This window comes from Schistocerca nitens, chromosome 3 (genome assembly GCF_023898315.1).
Source record: "Schistocerca nitens isolate TAMUIC-IGC-003100 chromosome 3, iqSchNite1.1, whole genome shotgun sequence".
Taxonomy (NCBI): Eukaryota; Metazoa; Arthropoda; class Insecta; order Orthoptera; family Acrididae; genus Schistocerca; species Schistocerca nitens.
Window position 1 is genome coordinate 221,696,860 of NC_064616.1, and position 20,790 is coordinate 221,717,649.

Consider the following 20,790-nt stretch of genomic DNA (forward strand, 5'->3'; position numbering starts at 1 on the left):
ACCGCGGCCGGCAATAGCTTGTTCGTCCGCCTCTGGAACATCACTGATTCTGTGCATTAGGGATTCGACACTTCGTTAGTAGGTTTGTGGAGGTATGTGGCATTAGACGTCTATGGTTCAAATGGCTCTGAGCACTATGGGACTCAACTTCTCAGGCCATTAGTCCCCTAGAACTTAGAACTAGTTAAACCTAACTAACCTAAGGTCATCACACACATCCATGCCCGAGGCAGGATTCGAACCTGCGACCGTAGCGGCCTCGCGGTTCCAGACTGCAGCGCCTAGAACCGCACGGCCACTTCGGCCGGCAGACGTCTATGCACATGTCATGTAATTCGCTGATTGGTATACACGGTGATGGCCCCCGATAGCGACCTAGATGTGTTCCATATAGGCGAATTTGGTCACAGAGACGCCAACATGAGTTCTCTATAATGCTCCTCAAATCCTTTTAGCAAGGTTCTGGCTCCGAGACACGGACGGTTATACTGCTGAAAGATGACATCGCCGTCGGGCAAGACATCAAGCATGAATGGATGCAGGTGGTTCGCAGCTATCAGGATGTCTTCGATTATTACCACAGGTCCCAGGGAAAAGCAAGAAAATGTCTCCCACAGCATAATAATGTCCCCACCAGCCTGCGTCCATGGCACGCTGTGTGCTTCTAGGTGCCGTTCACCTCTATGACAGCATTTGGGGAGACGACCATCGGCCTAGTGTAACAAAAACATTATTCACATGAAGAGCCGATATGATTCCATTGAGCGACGGTCGAATCCAGATGGTCGTTTCGCGTCCACTGCAGTGGTAATTGACGATATAGTTGGGTCAACATGTGAACATATAGGAGTGGTATGCTGCGGAGCTCCATGTTCAACTATGTACGATGAATGGTGTGATCCCAACACTTGTGCATGCACTACCATTGGGCTCTTTCAGCAGAGTTGCCATAGATCACCATCTACCCTACATTATAGTGCAGACAAGCTTCCAAACCCCACCTTCTGTGAAGAATCGTGAAAGTCAAACTATTTAGCACCTAGTGGTTATGTTATGTTATGTTATGACAACCGGGGACCTAGAAACGACGGGGAGGCTCCGTCGCCACCGTAGCCGCAGTGGTCCGCAACCCCACGACGACTACCGTAGTCCACTTCACCCCTCAGCCGCCCCACACCGAACTCAGGGTTATTGTGCGATTCGGCCCCCGGTGGACCCCCCAGGGAACGTCTCACACCAGACGAGTGTGACCCCTATGTTTGCGTGGTTGAGAAATGGTGGTGTACGCGTACGTGGAGAACTTGTTTGCGCAGCAATCGCCGACATAGTGTAGCTGATGCGGAATAAGGGGAACCAGCCCTCATTTGCCGAGGCAGATGGAAAACCGCCTAAAAACCATCCACAGACTGGCCGGCTCACCGGACCTCGATACAAATCCGCCGGGCGGATTCGTGGTGGGGACCGGCGATCCTTCCCGCCCGGAAAGCCGTGCGTTAGACCGCACGGCCAACCGGGCGGGCTTAGCACCTAGTGGTAGTTTCACTGTCCTACCTCTTTCCATATAGGCTCACGACAGCAGCACACGAACATTCGATCAGCCTCGCCGTTTTCGAAATAGTCGTTCATAGGCTCTGTGTAATAACTATCTGCTCTTTGTCAGAGTCGTTTATCTTAATGGATTTTTCCCATTTTCAACTCATATCTCCGCTAGAGCGATCCCCCGGCCGTGTTTGCTCCTCTTACATACGTTTGTTACCACATCACGTGCCCGCAATGCCACCAGGCGGCATCCAGCGTCACTGTGGACAGTGGTCATAATGTTCTGGCTTATCAGTGTACGTGTCTCCTAACTCAGTGTAATGATCCTACAGGTGTGTATTTAAGATAATATTTCCCACGTTTGTGTGTATTCGTTATTTATATATTGCTGCAATTTAGTGTTTGATTACTTCTTCTTCTTCTTCTTCTTCTGTTCAAGATACGAGGTTCACCCCAAAAGAAATGCACACTATTTTTATTAAATTCCATCTTTTATTCTACATGTTTGAAAGTTTTACAGTGTGTAGATACATCCTATAGGAACAATATTTTCATTTCTCCACGTAATTTCCATCCCTCTCAAGTGCCTTACACCATCTTAGAACCAGCGCCTGTATAGCCGCACAGTAAAATTCTGGACCATCTTGTTGGAGCCACTGTTTGGCAGCGTGCACAAGGGAGTCATCATCTTCATACCTTGTTCCACGAAGAGAGTCTTTGAGTTTCCCAAAGAGGTGATAGTCACATGGAGCCAGGTCAGGACTGTAAGGCGAGTGTTTCAGTGTTGTCCATCCGAGTTTTGTGATCGCTTCCATGGTTTTTTGACTGACATGTGGCCGTGCATTGTCGTGCAACAGTAAAACATCTTGCTTTTGCCGATGTGGTCGAACACGACTCAGTCGAGCTAGAAGTTTCTTCAGTGTCGTCACATATGCATCAGAATTTATGGTGGTTCCACTTGGCATGATGTCCACAAGCAAGAGTCCTTCGGAATCGAAAAACACCGTAGCCGCAACTTTTCCAGCAGAAGGTGTGGTTTTGAATATTTTTCTTGGGTGAATTTGCATGACGCCACTCCATTGATTGCCTCTTCGTCTCTGGTGAAAAATGATGGAGACATGTTTCATCACCTGTCACAATTCTTCCAAGAAATTCATCTCCACCATTCTCGTACTGTTCCAAAAGTTCGCTGCATACCGTTTTTCTTGTTTCTTTGTGAGCCACTGTCAACATCCTGGGAACCCACCTGGCACAAACCTTTTTTAACGCCAACACTTTCAGGATTCTACATGACTGGGTGTTATGTGATGTCCTTAGGTTAGTTAGGTTTAAGTATTTCTAAGTTCTAGGGGACTGATGACCATAGATGTTAAGTCCCATAGTGCTCAGAGCTATTTGAACCATTTTTTCAGTATTCTGCAAACACTTCCTTCCCCTGTCCAACGTAGCGTGACACTGTGATGCGTCTATCAGCAGTCACCAATTCGTTAACTCTCTGCACATTGTCTGGAGTGTGTGTAGTACGAGACCTGCCACTGCGAGGACAATCCTCAACATTACCGTGCCTGCTTTAATCACGTAACCTGCTTGCCCACCGACTAACTTTACTGCGATCGACAGCAGCATCTCCATACACCGTTTCCAACCTCTTGTGGATGTTTCCCACTGCCTCGTTTTCACAGTACAGGAATTCTATGACAGCACGTTGCTTCTGACGAACGTCAAGTGTAGCAGCCATCTTGAAGACATGCTGTGACGGCGTCACTCACGGGAACAGGTTGAACTAAGTTTGGAAACAAGCAGGAAGGATGTATCTACACACTGTAAAACTTTCACACAAGCAGAATGAAAACTGTATTTTTACAAAAATAGTATGCATTTCTTTTGGAGTGACCCTCGTATGATGGACGTGTGCACACGGCGGCTTGCACCTGCAAAAACGGCTCTCCAATTCGACACAATGATGACGTAGATGATGCAGCTTTTGCCCCAGCATGGTCCACTGCCATGCTGACAAATGCTACGACAGCCAACATCATTATCATCAACGAAGTACATGATCATTGGCCATTGCAATCACACTCTCCACTTCCTCAAACATCTTGCAATCATCATGGACCTTCGTTTATAGGTGCACTCGATTATAATATAGCCATGACTGTTGATCTGTAGGCTGACCTGTATCAGAAATTACACGACTTCACAGTAAATAACGAAGTGATGAGGTTCCATAGACTTATTCAGAAGTCCCTAATTGCATATACCTACTTTTATGTATGGTACGTATCAATATTTTATCTTTATTTGCAGATGAGATAGCGGACACATGCACACGCGAAGTTTGGCCTGCAACTACTCTGCTATCTGACCCGACAATGACGAGTATGTATCCTCTGCTCAGTCCGTCACCGCTTCCACATCCTCAGTGCAGCCGCGCCTGTCATCAGCAGCATGCTACAGGCTGACGACACCAGCTCATTTCTAAATGCAGCCATGCTCTCTGCGCTCAGGACCATCTTGCAATCGTCATCATCAGCTATCACCATGATATTGCTGTTGGCCTAGAAGCAGCAGCCCTATGCCCGCGCTGTTACAGACTATCACGGAGATAACGCAGCCATATTGGACTAGTCTGTGATTGATGACGATTTTGGAGACAGCATATCTCAAGCTCGAACTGACAGCACTTATACGGGGTACCCAGATGCAGCTACTTTCCTTAACGATTGTAAAGCATTTATGGAAAGGGAGCAACCCAGAATCGTGAACAACACTCTATATCCCACCATTAAGCCTAAGGTAATTTTGTACCGTGAACTCATGCACCGCCTGAAAGAGGGCAACGATGCTGTTCAAAGGAAGATCATCATCCAAATCTGAGGTGTAAATGGTGTGAAATCATACGGCGAGTCAATCGCAGAGTTGTTCATAACATTTACCAACTGCAATGTACAGGATCATACACTCCTGGAAATGGAAAAAAGAACACATTGACACCGGTGTGTCAGACCCACCATACTTGCTCCGGACACTGCGAGAGGGCTGTACAAGCAATGATCACACGCACGGCACAGCGGACACACCAGGAACCGCGGTGTTGGCCGTCGAATGGCGCTAGCTGCGCAGCATTTTTGCACCGCCGCCGTCAGTGTCAGCCAGTTTGCCGTGGCATACGGAGCTCCATCGCAGTCTTTAACACTGGTAGCATGCCGCGACAGCGTGGACGTGAACCGTATGTGCAGTTGACGGACTTTGAGCGAGGGCGTATAGTGGGCATGCGGGAGGCCGGGTGGACGTACCGCCGAATTGCTCAACACGTGGGGCGTGAGGTCTCCACAGTACATCGATGTTGTCGCCAGTGGTCGGCGGAAGGTGCACGTGCCCGTCGACCTGGGACCGGACCGCAGCGACGCACGGATGCACGCCAAGACCGTAGGATCCTACGCAGTGCCGTAGGGGACCGCACCGCCACTTCCCAGCAAATTAAGGACACTGTTGCTCCTGGGGTATCGGCGAGGACCATTCGCAACCGTCTCCATGAAGCTGGGCTACGGTCCCGCACACCGTTAGGACGTCTTCCGCTCACGCCCTAACATCGTGCAGCCCGCCTCCAGTGGTGTCGCGACAGGCGTGAATGGAGGGACGAATGGATACGTGTCGTCTTCAGCGATGTGAGTCGCTTCTGCCTTGGTGCCAATGATGGTCGTATGCGTGTTTGGCGCCGTGCAGGTGAGCGCCACAATCAGGACTGCATACGACCGAGGCACACAGGGCCAACACCCGGCATCATGGTGTGGGGAGCGATCTCCTACACTGGCCGTACACTACTGGTGATCGTCGAGGGGACACTGAATAGTGCACGGTACATCCAAACCGTCATCGAACCCATCGTTCTACCATTCCTAGACCGGCAAGGGAACTTGCTGTTCCAACAGGACAATGCACGTCCGCATGTATCCCGTGCCACCCAACGTGCTCTAGAAGGTGTAAGTCAACTACCCTGGCCAGCAAGATCTCCGGATCTGTCCCCCATTGAGCATGTTTGGGACTGGATGAAGCGTCGTCTCACGCGGTCTGCACGTCCAGCACGAACGCTGGTCCAACTGAGGCGCCAGGTGTAAATGGCATGGCAAGCCGTTCCACAGGACACATCCAGCATCGCTACGATCGTCTCCATGGGAGAATAGCAGCCTGCATTGCTGCGAGAGGTGGATATACACTGTACTAGTGCCGACATTGTGCATGCTCTGTTGCCTGTGTCTATGTGCCTGTGGTTCTGTCAGTGTGATCATGTGATGTATCTGACCCCAGGAATGTGTCAATAAAGTTTCCCCTTCCTGGGACAATGAATTCACGGTGTTCTTATTTCAATTTCCAGGAGTGTATTTACAAAATGCATGGAAGACGATCAGGTAAGGCCCGTGTACTCCACCTTGATGTATACTCACTTCTCTTTGATCCATAAAAATGGAGGATCCAGTGTCATCCCTCATTCATAATATATTGTGGAACGTCCACAATACTGCTGTGGGAGATGAATATTACTTTGCATGATCACATCTGACCTTCGATAGGAATTACATGAGAAATGGAGTGCTTCCGAGTAAAGACAAAATGTCAAATCTTTGGAGGTATTATAACTGCATAGGCATCTCATGCCCCGTAAAACCCCAAGACATAAAAAATTTGGAGTGGCAGAATCGCGATTATTCAGGTCAGGAGACAATGAGGAGCACACTGTGCAGGTAGAAGTAAAGCGTGAATTTAGTGGACCCCTCTACTTTGCAAAATTAGGCAGTCAGAGATCCAAACACGTAGATTTGTTGTTATTCTACAAGAGTGTGAAGCAACACTACATTTGGATCAAAAGCATGTCCCACCTATTTTCCGCTCAAACGAGTAAAAACATTGCACATGACATTTTACCCATAGATGCCTCAGCTGTTTCACCAAGACAGGGTACCTAGCAAGTACTTTATTAACTGCGCAAGCCAGGAGCCGATACCTCTGGGGATACCTACTGACTGGAAAGTCTGACTTGGAGCGTCTCCTAGCTCCTATAGTGCGTTGTGTGGGCGACCCCAGTGCCTCTAATATCAACTTCACAGAACGTTACACATCATATACGGTACTGTATCATGTTGTATGCCCATTCGACTGCAACCTTAAATAATTCGAATAATATGTCGGGCATAATTCTGCGAGATCCTCTGAGTTGGAAAATCACATCTGAGAAGTTGATGGGATTTGCCGCAACAACATTCCCATGACCGAATCACAAGAGAATGACACATTATATGACCTTGCAGTAGACTGTCATATATGCGGGCTGCCACTGTACAGAAAAGCCAAATATCCACATAGACACTATTGTCATCTAGCGCGAAAGTCCTGCGCTGCAGCTCACAATGCATCCAAATACCAACTCCCACGACACATACCCGTCTTCTTCCATAATTTGAGCATGTGTGATGCTCGCTTCCTTATTGAGCATTTGGAATATTTCGGCTTGAAAGATGATGATGTCAGCGTTATTCGAGACGCCATTGAAAAGTACATTTCATTTTCCAAGACAATCACGCCAAAACTATCTCTCCATTTCCTGTTTTTGCTACGTTCCACGCAAGCGTCTATTCATAAACTTGCTGACACGAAGCAACAGAAGGGTACTCATTTTACCAGAGCCATATGTCCCGAGGGTGCAAAGTTTCTGCTTGTGACAAAGAATGGAGAGTATCCGTATGGATACCTGAATTCAATGGCGAGACTCCACGAAACCAAAATGCCTGAGATAGCCACATTCTCCAATAGACTAATAGGTACTGCCATAACAGATGTGTAGTGTGATCCTACGGTAATTCTATCAAAGGAATTCACCATCTCTGATTTAGGGGAATATGCTAGATTGTACATGAACATCGATGTACACCTGCTCGAAGACATTTTTGAGAAATTCGGGAGTGTATGCCTGACAACATAGTTTTAGTTCCTGCCTTGTATTATATAGTGTCAGGGCTTTCATGGGATGCAATGTTAACAGCATCATGTGTCAGGATCGAACTGTTGACGGTTGTTCACATGCTGCTCGTCTTTGACCGCGGGTTTCACTGGGCACCATATCGAATAACACGCAGATGATCGAGGAGGAGTACAGGCTATCTGAAGATTTAAGTTACATCCTTTAGTAGGATGTAAACAAGCTCTATGGGCACTCCACGCAACTGACTCTGCAATTTGGACAGCTCCAAAGGCTGTCAGAAGAGGAAATCATAAGATTGGAAGATGATATACATAATGTGGCTGCTGATTCTAGTGAGGAATATGTCTGAGAGGAAGGAGTGATCCCGCCCATTTTCATGATGTGCACAGCAACTTGATGGTGTGTTTGGAGCGCCTGTTCCCTTGCAGTGGTTTATTCCTGTAGTTGTTGACAGTGCTGCGGAATAAGCAGAGACACATTCTGCACTACAGAAGTTCGAGCAGTTTCTCAGATTCTGGATGGAACTTGTTAGAATCACCCATGGCATCTCTTAATTGAAGGAACACATTGAGGTAAACACCAAACAAGGGGTTAAGTGATGTGTGACCTTGAAAAAGATTTTTATAAATTACTGAACAAGTCGGTTTTCGTAAACACAATGGACAACGCTACATAACACCCCGAAATTCACAAACTGCCTATTGGCTTCTGTCTCGGGTTCTTCTGCCGACGTTCATCTAATGATATTTCTGACGTTTCGCCAGCACGAGTGGCTGGCATTGTCAAAGCTTCACCCTCCATTGTCGGTGGTGAACTGGTGAAGCTTTGACAATGCCAGCCACTCGTGCTGGCGAAACGTCAGAAATATCATTAGATGAACGTCGGCCGAAGAACCCGAGACAGAAGCCAATAGGCAGTTTGTCAACAAGTGGCCACGAAAGCCTCAACAATTTTGAACCCCGAAATTCATTTATTTTACCGTTGGGATAGGCGTTATGGCACACGATATTACACTGCCGGGTCAAATTTCAAGCGGGCTGCCATCTTCAATCATGGACTAGTTGCTATGGAGATAGCCACTATGTGTTTGCGAAGCCAAACTTTGCTGCTTACAAATTACTTCATACGGAAAGAAATTGGAAATTTGTGCTAAGGTCTTATGGGACCAAACTGCTGAGGGCACCGGTCCCTAAGCTTACACACTATTTAGTCTAGCTTAAACTAACTTACGCTAAGGACGACACACATATCCATGCCCGAGGGAGGACTCGAACCTCCGACGGGGCGAAGCCACGCGAACCGTTACAAGGCGCCTTAGGCCGCTCGGCTACCCCGCGTGGCCTTTATATGGGTACAGACAGTTTTATATACTGAGTGAAAGACTGCAGTCCGTATGAAGTCATTAGGTACAATCCCGAAGCATTCGACAAATCTGGATATGCGCCCAATAATTATTATTATGGAATAACAGCTCAAAACAAGAAGGTTGTTGGCCTGTTAGAGGTAAATGGTTGGCAGATTGTGGAGTTTTTGGGGCTCAGGTCGAAAATGTATGCACATCACGCAGATGTAGTTACCACCAGAATCGGGCTAAGGCCATGCATCGTGTAGCCTCTAAAGCTCTCATGATCGAAGATTACAAGAGGTTCCTGCTCGAGGGCATTGGCACTGCTCCGCACTTCGTATCCTAGGTGGACCTTGGATCAAGAGACCATAAGGTACATACTGCACTGCAGCTATAAGGCGGATCGTTGCATCATGATAAAAAAAAAATGCATCGTATGTTTTGACGAAAGCACAAAAGCCATATGAAGATGAATGGTAAAGATTCGAAACCGATAACGGTAGTTTTTGAATAAAATAACGTAAAACCAGTTTGTGGCTGGTTGTAGTACATCAGCAAAAATTTATCACACATAACACCCACAGTCTCCAACCACGTCGTTTTTGATAAAACTGCAACAGGAAATGGTTGATCTACGGAGAAGGGATCGGGACCCTCCTGTACTCACACTACTCTTTCCGTATTGGGTGTGCGACTGTGTATTTATTTACTTTTAAATATCATTTTTAAACAGTGGTTTGTGCGAGTGCGCACGAACTAATTGGAAGGTGGCCATGTCACAATACAAACTCTGGGGATTGGTTGATGAGAGGATTCGGAACAAAAAAGGTCTAATGAACTTATGTCCGGAAGTGCATGGTTTCCGTACTAGAGACCATTTATTCAGACATAGGTTGTTATAGTGACTGCGGCCTAATACCCACTGTACTATGCGGCCACAGTTACAGCATGTGCTGGAAATGTTTTCCTTGTGCCTCATCACATGCGTGCATGTGCCGTAGCATGTTCTGTCTCACACATTCACACCGGCCAGCCTGCGTCCGAACAGTGTCAAGGGCAGCATGAACACGCTGCTCCAGTGTCTCCACACCTGGAATGGGCTCTGCATACACGATACTTTTGAGATGGCTCCATAACCAGAAATCGCACGAGTTGAGATCTGGTGAACAAGCAGGCCATACAACTGGACCCACTCGTTCGATCCCTCGACCAGGGAAGACACGATTGAGATGCGTCCGGACGTTAACGGCGAAGTGGGCTGGAGCACCATCATGTAGCACCCACATAAGCCTTCGAATCATCAATGGCAGTTCTTCCAGCAGGGCAGGCCAAGTCATCCTCAAGAGACGCCGATAGTTACGGTCTGTTTGGCGACGTGGAAGGAAGACTGGTCCCAAAATACGGTCGCCATTTACCCCGGCCTGCACATTCCGGCTGCACCGATGCTGATGATTCGTTGTAACCATACCATGGAGGTTCTGCATACTACGCCACAGATGACTGTTATGAAAGTTGAAGATACCACTCCGCGTAAAGGTGTGAATAGGATGGATGACAAAAATCCCAAAATTGTGGTTGTCTGGTGAAGAAACCAGTGACAAAACTGCTCCCGGTGTGGAAAGTCTGTCGCTAGTAAACCATGCACACTCTGTAAATGATAAGGGTAGTAACAATTGCCGTAGAGAATGTTCCATCCGGTCGTTTGGCTTACCCTGTACTGGAGGGATAACTGCCTGGTACTGACATGGCAGTCGGTTGCCACGGTGTTAATCACATTTTCCTCCAGTTCTGATGTACGAACATTTGGGCTACGTCCTTCACAATTTCCTACTTCCTGAAACGACCCCGTCTCAGACAAACGGCGAAACACTATTGCAAACGTTGAATGCTGTGGTTGTTGTCGGCGAAGAAAACAAACATAACACCTGTAAATAATGTTGCACTAAATACAATGATGTTACTTCCAACCACAGAGAATGAAGTCAGTAAAACAATTCAAAAACTAAAAAATGAAAAGTCGGTAGGCTTAGATGAAGTACCAATGTGTGTACTGAAACAATGCATAGGGATTATACAAGGCCCCTTATCAAATATAATAAATGAATCCTTCACATCAGGGACATTTCCAGAGCAGTTAAGACATGCAAGAGTTGTACCTTTGCTTAGGAAAGGTAATGCAGAAGACATAGAAAATTACCGGCCCATTTCCCTGCTGTCAGCATTCTCAAAAATAATAGAAGCAATTATGAAAATCAGATTAATGATTTACCTGAATAAATACAATCTTTTAAGCGAATCACAATTTGGTTTACGAAGTGGCAAAAATACGGAGTCAGCCATAGTAGAATTCACAAAAGTTGTACTTGATGCTCTTGATAAAGATGAGTGTGTCACAGGCATATTTTTGGATCTTTCAAAGGCGTTTGATACAGTCGACCGCAAGATTCTATTAAATAACTTAGAAGCATTAGGAATATGAGGGGTAGCTTACGACTGGTTTCGATCATACCTAACAGATAGGGTACAAAGAGTAGAGGTAACACATACTTCAAATAGATCCAAACATTTAGTAAAACACTTATCAGAAGCTAAATACATTACTATAGGGGTTCCGCAAGGTAGCATATTAGGACCAATACTATTCCTGATATACATCAATGACTTTCCCAGTAGTGTTACTCATGGTGAAAAAATCCTCTTCGCTGATGACAGCAATATTATAGTCACTGAGAAAACAAGAGAACTCCTTGCCGAGAAAGCAAATGAAACTCTCAAGGAAGTTTATGATTGGTCAATAAACAATAAAGTGACATTGAACATAAAGAAAACTAATGCCACGAATTTCAGTTTGAAGAAGAAAAATTACAATGTTAAATTAAATGTAGATGGCACCTCTACAGACTGTGTAACAAATGAAAAATTTCTATGAATGAATATTGCTTCTCAGTTGAAGTGGTGTGAACACACAAAGGTAGTTGCAAACAGAATGTCATCAGCATGTTATGTCCTTAGAATCCTATCATCAGTGCATAACATGCAGTGTCTTTTAGTTACATATTATTGATATGTACACTCAATTCTTAGCTATGGAATTCTTTTTTGTGGAGCAAATGCACAAAGTATGAACATAATTTTCAAACTCCTGAAAAAAGCCATAAGAATAATAACCGAAAATACTAGTCGAGCTCATTGTAAAGATCTGTTCAGAACACTGGGGATTTTAACTGCTCCATGTGAATACATTTACCAGTCAGTTGTACACATCAAAAGTAACATTGGTAATTACTGCACAAACAGCTCTGTCCATGACCATGCAACAAGATATAGACTCAACTTACATTTACCAAGAAAAAATAAACATAAAACTCAAAACAGCATTTTTACCAAGAAATAAAACTGTTCAATAAATTACCGAAAGAGATTAAATAAAATGCAAAATTTCACTTATTTAAAAAGGCAACTAAAATGTACCTGTTATGCAATACATTTTATACACTGAAGGATTACTTAGTTAAAACAGAGTAGGGGTTTGATAAAGAATGTTATACAAATAAATAATAATAATGATTATAAAATATCCAACATTCCACATAACACATTCACTTTTTGTCTTTTTCCTTCTTTTTTTCCTTTCTAGAAATACTTCCCCCCAAGCTATGCATAGCGCAATACTAACACCTCTTCCTCTTTCTGAGTTCAACATCTCACTCATTATGGAGGGATGCTTACTCTGTTTTTCAAGATAGCAAATGGGAAGTTGCGGTACAGAAAATGTCCCAGAGATCACCTGTGTGTGTGTGTGTGTGTGTGTGTGTGTGTGTGTGTGTGTGTGTAGTGAGTGAAGTGTTATGAAACAATGTGTGTATAGTGTGTGCAGTGACTGATAGTGAGATATGAATGAACAATGTGACATTACATTATTTAATAAGTTATTTGTAAAAAAAACGTATTGTATACCAGGAGTAAATCTAATGATTGTCTCTAACTAGAATTCTGTAAAGGTATGTGCATACGAATTAGCTTATTTTAAATTGATCTAAATTTGTAAATACTTTGACAACCGACATGGGACATAGGATGGGCGTCAGCCCCCCCCCCCCCCCTTTAGGTTTTCCATAATTTCTCCAAATCGGGATGGTTCCTTTGAAAGGGCACGGCCGACTTACTTCCCCATCTTTCCCTAATCCAATGGGACCGATGACTTTGGTCCCATCCCCCATGTCAATCAATCAAGCAAGCAATCTCCCTAGATCCACATTCAACGCTATTTTTTGACGCCACTGCGATGGAGATCAGCCCTCCTCTTTCACACCCTCCTGTGGCGTGATCACAGGTAAGAGTGACACTGATACATGCATGAATAAGACGACAAAGGGTCCCCCTAAGATCTCCCAATTCGGCAACACCCTCGGTGGGACTTGCCCACTTTTATTGAGAATTTAAAAAATGTACCTGTACTGAGACAATATGCCACATGCGGGCAGGTGATACCTTGACACCCCTCCGATCACAGATGACTGCCTGCAGGTGGCTAGGACAACGTCACAGCTTGTCTCAGTATAGGTACACTTTCAAAATTCCCAATAAAGGTGTGCGGGTGCCACAGAGGACGTTGCCGAATAGGAGAGGTCTTAATGGGACCCTTTTCCGATTTATTCACACATGTGTCAATGTCGCACTCTCCCGTGATCACACCACACGAGTGCGCGAAACGGGAGGGCTGACGACGCATAAGCACCTTTGCGGTTTCGTATCTGGAGACATGATCGTTATGCGAGCTCGTGCTGGCCCTTAATAACTTTTACTTATCTGTTATATTATTATGCTATCGGTGACCCTTTCTTGAGTACTGTTGGAGTGTTTGAGTATATATAATGAAACTTGCCCTACTACAACCAGACACTGAAGATGAATCACGTGAAGGACGTTCAAAAACTGCAACCAAATGTGAAAACCTTGAGAATGTACACAATATGTTGTTAGATGGCCTATAACTGTGGTGTGTGACGTAGCTGATCCCTTAGGTATACTAGAAGAGTTAATTACGTACGTAGTGCGCAAAAGAAATTTTTAGAAATGTTTGGCCCCCTCAAGTTCACTGGGCGTGATTCATTAATGGTGTGCTTTGTGTGTTCAGCAGGTTTCTTCAAAAATGGCTCTGAGCACTATGGGACTTAACATCTGAGGTCATCAGTCCCCTAGAACTTACAACTACTTAAAAATAACTAACGTAAGGATATCACACACATCCATGCCCGAGGCAGGATTCGAACCTGCGACCGTAGCGGTCGCGCGGTTCCAGACTGTAAGCGCCTAGAGCAGGTTTCTTGATTAACTTTTTATACTCAGTGTTTCGATGACGGACACAGTCTTCTTCTTCTTCACGTGCTGAGGTCTGACCTTTAATTAGATCAGAGAGACTATATCACTTCAATCTAGGGTGAAAATTTATTCCACAAGTTGGATTAGTCCCGGCAGATGGAAGGGCTACTTTTAAGTATGTTGACTTTACAAATAAGGTGTCGAGCCGGGGGTCGAATTCATCCAAAAACAGTGACGTGACTGCACGAGTACTTTACAGTGCAGTTGGAGTCGGAGCAGCTCGTAGCATCTGAAGAAGACGACTGGGACGGTCGTCCATATATTTTGCTTAATTCGAGCACGCCATTAGTGTTTTCACTGGTTTTAAAAGCATGCAAATGCTTTTGTGCGCTTGCTTCGTAGTGTGGATGCGACTTCGCATTACCACCACGTGCTAGAAATGAAGCGGCAATAAAAGGAATGTAGGAGCCGAGGCCTTCTACCACAAAAGAAGTAGTCGGTTTCATCTGCCGGAATGTTCTGGACAGTGTTTTCTTTGTCGCAAAAAGGACTGCACGTGCTGATTACCTCGCAAACGGGAAAACAGTGCGTCATATTCACAAAGATGCTTTCTCAACCTAAAAGCTACAGGGTTTGAAGCACAAGTTTCTGCGACATCGATGCTATGCACCAGATTTGGCACCGTCTGACGTTAACTTGTTCTCATATGCGAATAAGTTTGTTGCTGGACAACATTTTAGTCTAACGAAGCTTCACGTGCTGAGATCTGACCTTTAATGAACCACGCCGAGAGACTATGTCACTTCAGCCTAGGGTGAAAATATATTCCACAAGTAGGATTAATATCGGAATATTAGCTACAGACAAGTATTTTACATATTTTCCAGAATTACTGTTAGAGGATGGAATCCACTAATTGTAAAAATGTGTATTGACCTAAAAGCGGTCTACATCGGAAAACAAATGCACTTAAAATGGCCGAAAATGAGTGCTTTTACTATCAGAATTGCCTGAATAAATGTGACGCAAGCTGAACACATGGTGCGATGTGAATCTACGGTCTTCGCACATTTACACATAATTGGTGAATACGTAGGTTATTGGAGTAGTGACAAATAGAACGGTACCAGAGTTGATTAGTATTGTTCGTGTTTGCTGTTGATACCAGGCCCGATTCGGTTTATAAGGGGCGTGAACAGCTTCAGATTTTCAGTGATTACTGTGAAGGACACGGAGATGCCGTGTAGTCGCGTGAGACAACGCTATCAGCACCCGACAGTTTGAGAGGGCTTCGCTGAGGGTGTCTATTTGACGGGCTGGATGAATCGAGGAACTTCCAGATCTGTGGTGCTTTCAGCTGCGATAGTGGCCTGATGTTAAACAGCATGGAAACGTGAGGTGAAGCTTACGGTCGACCACGTCTAACCACTATAAGAGAGGATCACCGTATTTTTCACCAAGCACAGCGTTATCCCTTCACACCTACGCCTCTCGTGCGAGAGCAAGTAACGGATCCCGTGCAATATTCTGTGTCATCCCACACCATAGGACGAGGACTAGCAAGAGATTGACTTGGGAAATACCGTACGCTGACGTTAACATCACAATACAAACGAACGCTTTTGGAATGGCGCCGTGACCGAGACGAATGCACTAATGATGAATGGCGTCGCATTGTACTCAGTGATAAATCGCGGTTCTGCCCTACTCCGAATGACCATCGTCGGCAAATATGGCGGCGACTTGGGGAGAGGTCCCATTATTACAATGTTTTGGAGACACACATTGGTATTATTCCTAGCGAACTTCACAGCAAACATAAACATTGCCAAAGCCTTGCAGACTAACAAAAATTACACGAAGCGAAACGTAGTGTGAGGAGGGCTATGCGAGAGGCGTTCAATGAATTCGAAAGTAAAGTTCTGTGTACCGACTTGGCAGAAAAGCCTAAGAAATTTTGGTCTTATGTGAAATCGGTAGCCGGCCGCGGTGGTCTAGCGGTTCTGGCGCTGCAGTCCGGAACCGCGGGACTGCTACGGTCGCAGGTTCGAATCCTGCCTCGGGCATGGGTGTGTGTGATGTCCTTAGGTTAGTTAGGTTTAAGTAGTTCTAAGTTCTAGGGGACTTATGACCTAAGATGTTGAGTCCCATAGTGCTAAAAGCCATTTGAACCATTTTTTTGAAATCGGTAGCCGGCCGCAGTGGCCGAGCGGTTGTAGGCGCTACAGTCTGGTACCGCGCGGCCGCTACGGTCGCAGGTTCGAATCCTGCCTCGGGCATGGATGAGTGTGATGTCCTTACGTTAGTTAGGTTTAAGTAGTTCTAAGTTCTAGCGGACTGATGACGTCAAAAGTTAAGTCCCTTAGTGCTCAGAGCCATTTGAACCACTTTTTAAATCGGTAGGTGAATCAAAACAAAATGTCCAGACACACTGTGATCAAAATGGTACTGAAACAGAGGATGACAGACTAAAGGCCGAAATACTAAATGTTCAAATGGTTCACATGGCTCTGAGCACTATGGGACTTAACATCTATTGTCATCAGTCCCCTAGAACTTAGAACTACTTAAACCTAACTAACCTAAGGACATCACACAACACCCAATCATCACGAGGCAGAGAAAATCCCTGACCATGGCGGGAATCGAACCAGGGAACCTGGGCGCGGGAAGCGAGAACGCTGCCGCACGACCACGAGCTGCGGACTACTAAATGTCTAAATGTCTTTTTCCAAAGCTGTTTCACAGAGGAAAACTGCACTGTAGTTCCTTCTCTAGATTGTAGCACAGATGACAAAATGGTAGACATCGAAATAGATGACAGAGGGATAGAAAAACAATTAAAATCGCTCAAAAGAGGAAAGGCCCCTTGACCTGATGGGATTCCAGTTCGATTTTACACAGAGTACGCGAAGGAACTTGCCCGCCTTCTGGCAGCGGCGTACCGTAGGTCTCTAGAAGAGCGTAGCGTTCCAAAAGATTGGAAAAGGGCACAGGTCATCCCCGTTTTCAAGAAGGGACGTCGAACAGATGTGCAGAACTATAGACCTATATCAGTAACGTCGATCAGTTGCAGAATTTTGGAACACGTATTATGTTCGAGTATAATGACTTCTCTGGAGACTAGAAATCTACTCTGTAGGAATCAGCATGGGTTTCGAAAATGACGATCGTGTGTAACTCAGCTCGCGCTATTCGTCCACGAAACTCAGAGGGCTATAGACACGGGTTCCCAGGTAGATGCCGTGTTTCTTGACTTCCGCAAGGCGTTTGATACAGTTCCCCACAGTCATTTAATGAACAAAGTAAGAGCATATGGACTATCAGACCAATTGTGTGATTGGATTGAAGAGTTCCTACATAACAGAACGCAGCATGGCATTCGGAATGGAGATAAGTCTTCCGAAGTAAGAGTGATTTCAGATGTGCCGCAGGGGAGTGTCGTAGGACCGTTACTATTCACAATATATATAAATGACGTTGTGGATAACGTCGGAAGTTCACTGAGGCTTTTTGCGGATGATGCTGTAGTATATCGAGAGGTTGTAACAATGGAAAATTGTACTGAAATGCAGGAGCATCTGCAACGAATTGACGCATGGTGCAGAGGATGGCAATTGAAGCTCAATGTAGACAAGTTTAATGTGCTGCGAATACATAGACAGAAAGATCCTTTATCATTTAGCTACAATACAGCAGGTCAGCAACTGGAAGCAGTTAATTCTATAAATTATCTGTTTCTAGAAACATCCCCCAGGCTGTGGCTAAGCCATGTCTCCGCAATATCCTTTCTTTCAGGAGTGTTAGTTCTGCAAGTTTCGCAGAAGAGCTTCTGTAAAGTTTGGAAGGTAGGAGACGAGGTATTGGCAGAAGTAAAGCTGTGAGGACGGGGCGTGAGTCGTGCTTGGGTAGTTCAGTTGGTAGAGCGAAAGGCAAAGGTCCCGAGTTCGAGTCTCCGTCCGGCACACAGTTTTAATGTGCCAGGAAGTTTCATATCAGCGCACACTCCGCTGTAGAGTGAAAATTTCATTCTAATATGGAAACTGCCTGTTGCCCTTCATCCATAGTTCGCAGTATATCATGTGAGAAAAGGGCAATGCGAGTTTTAGCACGGGCGATGCTTTCTAAAACCATGTTGATTCGTGGACATAAGCTTCTCAGTCTCAAGAAAGTTTATTATATTCAAATTGATAATATGTTCAAGGATCCTGCAGCATACAGAAGTTAAGGATATGACCTTGCGCCGGCCGCTGTGAACGAGCGGTTCTAGGCGCTACAGTCTGGAACCGCGCGACCGCTACAGTCGCAGGTTCAAATCCTGCCACGGGCATGGATGTGTGTGATGTCCTTAGGTTATTTAGGTTTAAGTGGTTCTAAATCCTAGGAGACTAATGATCTCAGAAGTTAAGTCCCATAATGCTCAGAATCATTTGAACCATTTTTTATGACCTTGCATTCAGGCCAGAGGGTGTGCAACGTCATACTGATAAACAGTGTAATATTACTGACCTCTTTTGTAAATTTGACTCTATTTTGCTATCATTGAAGAAGCATCATATACACTGGCAACCTGTGAAGTTTTATTTGCTTTGTTCCTGCAGTTCTAGGAATTTGATTTTTATCAGGCAGTATTTTTCACGTTACCCATGTAAAGAGTTTCAATCAGTGTTGTAGTAGGTAGTGAAGTATAAATCGCAGAGTCAGAATCTACCAGTAGTGGGTACTGCGATTGCTACCTGGGCCTCACTAAGTTTAGGAAGATGTTCTCACTAGTGTAATGAAACAAGTTCACAAGCACAGATATGGAAGCGATTTGAGCCACAGAGAGCGTATGATATGTAGCTGACGCAGCCAAGGACTAATTCACTACCTGATAGCGTAGTAAAGTGAAGCAAACAACTCCTGTACATTTCGTAATCTAAAGCCTAACTTCTCAGGAGACTGGTATTTCATTATGGTGCTGAGTAGATGGTTAACAGTATACGATTGAGGCATTATTTCTAATATTTAAAATTCTAATACATAATTTGGCAATTAATAGTAATTCAACGATATAGTATACTTTACCCTGTCGAAGCACAACAAAATTTTATACAAAAATGCTCCTGTGAAGATAAAATATACTGCACACGATATAGACACAACAAGTAATCAACGGAATACATGTAGGTAACTGTCAAAAGCCAGAATAAGCTGGTTGGTTGATTTGGGGGAAGAGACCAAACAGCGGGGTCATCGTTCCCATCGGATTAGGGAAGAATGGGGAAGGAAGTCGGCCATGCCCTTTCAAAGGAACCATCCCAGCATTTGCCTGATTTAGGGAAATCACGGAAAACCTAAATCAGGATAGTCAGACGCGGGTTTGAACCGTCGTCCTCCCGAATGCAAGTCCAGTGCCACAATAAAGAAATGTAATATGTATCTAGTACTAAAAAAATCACACACTTGTACCAAAGAAAATGCCAGATTTACGGAATGTTGTAACGCTATTGATGATGTACGGAACTACGAGGGCCCGCATCTCGTGGTCGTGCGGTAGCGTTCTCGCTTCCCACGCCCGGGTTCCCGGGTTCGATTCCCGGCGGGGTCAGGGATTTTCTCTGCCTCGTGATGGCTGGGTGTTGTGTGCTGTCCTTAGGTTAGTTAGGTTTAAGTAGTTCTAAGTTCTAGGGGACTTATGACCACAGCAGTTGAGTCCCATAGTGCTCAGAGCCATTTGAACTACGAGGAAATGTAGTGTACGAACTTGCAGCATGCTGCAGGTGAAAAATAGATCCGCAAATTGTTTTATAATTGAAATAAATGGTTGTAACCTCATCATAAGTTGCATTAAGAAGTATCTTTCTTTATTTCTTGTTGGTGACTAGTTTCGGACACCTGTCTCTATTTTCAAACCAACCGTATCACGTAACAAATACAGGCGACAGCCTGTGTACAAAAACTGTCCCAACAATGATATCAAATCGGCACTACGGCCGACTCAACAACAGTAAAAAGGCGACATAGGAATGGTATTAGAGAACTGTAATGTCCGTCTTATGTGCTCCCTTTATTGTTCTTGCCAGCCGGAGTGACAGAGCGGTTCTAGGTGCTACAGTCTAGAAACGGGTGACCGCTACGGTCGCAGGTTCGAATTCTCCCTCGGACATGGATGTGCGTGATGTCCTTAGGTTAGTTAGGTTTAAGTATTTCGAAGTTCTAGGGGACTGATGACCTCAGAAGTTAAGTACCATAGTGCTCAGAGCCATTTTATTGTTCTTGAGTCGGTCATAGTGCCGCTTTGATTATCATTGAAGGGGCAGTTTTTGCACACAGGCTATCGCCTGTATTTTTTACCGGTACACGATACGGTAGGTTTCAAAATAAGACACACGTGTCCGAAACCAGCACCATCAAAAAACAAATAAAGATACTTCTCAAAGCAACTTATGACGGAGCTACAACCGTTTATTTCAAAATGTAGTATGAAACTATGTAAAACTTCTCTAAAGCAATGAAATTGTATTCGATCAGTTTCTAATATAAAAGAATCAAATCGGACAGCTGGTGCCCTGTGATCTATTTTCGTGTTTCAGCTTTCGCCTCACACTCTTTCACACAGTGT